Source organism: Solanum tuberosum, unplaced genomic scaffold (assembly GCF_000226075.1).
Source record: "Solanum tuberosum cultivar DM 1-3 516 R44 unplaced genomic scaffold, SolTub_3.0 scf00244, whole genome shotgun sequence".
NCBI classification, from domain to species: domain Eukaryota; kingdom Viridiplantae; phylum Streptophyta; class Magnoliopsida; order Solanales; family Solanaceae; genus Solanum; species Solanum tuberosum.
Genome location: NW_006239181.1, coordinates 383,517 through 385,873, shown reverse-complemented (window position 1 = coordinate 385,873; position 2,357 = coordinate 383,517). Strand labels below are relative to the sequence as shown.

The 2,357-nt window shown below is 27.4% G+C and overlaps 1 non-coding gene across 1 annotated transcript; it reads left to right on the top strand.

The window, feature by feature from the left end:
- The first annotated feature begins 1,621 nt into the window (after nucleotides 1–1,621).
- On the top strand, nucleotides 1,622–1,695 carry TRNAN-GUU (transfer RNA asparagine (anticodon GUU)). The gene has a single exon. It is a non-coding gene; the product is annotated as a tRNA-Asn (tRNA).
- The last annotated feature ends 662 nt before the right edge of the window (nucleotides 1,696–2,357 follow it).

Here is a 2,357-nt window from a genome sequence, read left to right as displayed (position 1 = left end):
AAATCTCTCTCGCATCTCTCCTCCCTCTCCCAATCTCACTTGATATATATACAAATACATATGTATAATATACAATTATCTAACCGATATACATATACAATTCACCTCTCTCCCACTCTTTGCCCTCTCTTGCTCGCCTCTCTCCTAGTCTCGCTCGTCTCTCTCCTCCCTATAACATGTAGCTAACAAATTGTAATTATCAAACTATAACTATGGAGAGTAATTAGGCTATTTTTGAGTGGCCATATGTGAAAGTTCCTCTATATATATTTTTTGTCATAATTATATGTCAACTTTTGAATTGATACACATAATAAGAAAACAATGATTGACATAGTGAATTACTCTCATTTCACCTTATTAATTATGAAATGGATTAATTAAAAATTTAAGATTTTCAAGAAGTTTTAACCTTTTCAAAATTAATTAAATGAGGTATAACAAGTAAAAAAAATTGTTCTTTCTTAATTTGTCAAAATGGACAAGTAAAAAGAGACAAATTTTAAAAAAACTATACAAATAATTATGGACTGAAAAAGTATGATATATTACATTTTTTTGAAGTTGACGTACTCCCTCCGTTTCAAATTAATTGAATTGTTGAGATATTTTTCATTTTTCAAATTAACTTAATTGTTCAATTTTTGAGACTATTTTTAGACTGTTCTTCCAATTTTACCCTTCATTAGTTAGTAGTGGAATTAGTTATTAATTAATGTTTAGTTATTTTAATCAAAAATTTGACAATAATTAATAAGGATAAAAATGAAAATTTATATCTAATTTATGTCTTAATCTTCTTTTCTTAAAAGGTGTGAAATACCTCAATAATTCAATTAATTTGAAACGGAGGAGTAATCTCTTCTCCTCATTATGTGAGTATGTCTTTGCATCAAGGCGTACAAAAATAGTCAGACATAATCACGAAGGTCACGAAATTAAGGATTTGTTTGGCCTCAAAAAATATATTTGGGAAACTTTTGCAGAAATTTAGAAAATGGTGTTTGACTACATAATTTGTTATTTTTTGACAAATATATTTGTCAAATATTTCAAGTTTCAAATATTAGAATTTGAAGTATTTAAGCCAAGTTCTAATATTTGGAAATTTTTAAAAATTAAAAAATTACTCCAAATTTTTATATTTTATAAAAAACATCCATCATTTAATTATTTCTCCTTACTAATATTTATCTATCAAATTACTCCATTAATAATTAATAATTACTCTTCTTTCCTATTCATACAAAACTTGGCAGAAATATAAATTTTATTTTTAATAGCTAGGTTATATTCATCCTGAAATCAGTGACAAGTTTAAATATGCAATGAAGTCTTGTTTTTGTCCATATTGTTATTTTGTTGTTGTGACTGTTATAAGGTTATTTTTCCGAAACATGTTCATTATAAAATGACAATACAAACTTAAAGGTATTTTTAATAACTTAAAACTTATAGATATAAATCATATTTTTTGAAATAGTCAAATATTCTCCCAAAACTTATGAGTTATGACCAAACGCATGGTGAAACTTCACCCAAAAATGATTTATCTAGAATATTTGTGAATTTGGGGCCAAAAACTAATTAACTATAAACTATATATGAATTTCGAAATGTAGCTGGAATAGCTCAGTTGGTTAGAGCGTGTGGCTGTTAACCACAAGGTCGGAGGTTCAAGCCCTCCTTCTAGCGTTTTTTTTATTTCATTTTTTTATCCTTACAATTTTTAGGAAATTGGGCTGGATTCACATGAACCATGTGGGCCGCATCATCTCATTCCAAAACTGTATCAGGTCCAACAAGACAGTTTCGGGAGCTAATTCAAAATTACCTACTCGATTAACATGCTTTATCTGCATGAAGTGACGTAAATAAATCAACAAATATGAAGCAAGACCTACTTCCTCCCGTTTTAGGGATAATTGAGAGAGTTATCTCCCTTCACCAACAATGGCATAAAAAAATATTATTTATGCTTTTTTTTCAACAGCAGATCAGATCAATATACTGAATTACTACCTACTAAAGTATTTAAGTAAGGGAAAATTGTATGAAATAACAAACTATTAATTCAAATTAAATTTTATACCCATAGTTTATTTTAATTGTAATTTGCAGCAAACATCCCCTTTTTTTGCCATCTGATTCGGTATACAATTAGTCATTTTCGGTATATAATTAGTCATTTTATACATTTCGGTATAAAATGTATAAAATGCGTTTGTGTTTGTATAAAGCGAGGGAAAAGTGTATATACAAATACAAATACATATATTTTCGTCCTATACACTTATAATTATACAAATATAGATCTTATTATACAAATTACAATGTATAAATGAATTTATACAAAA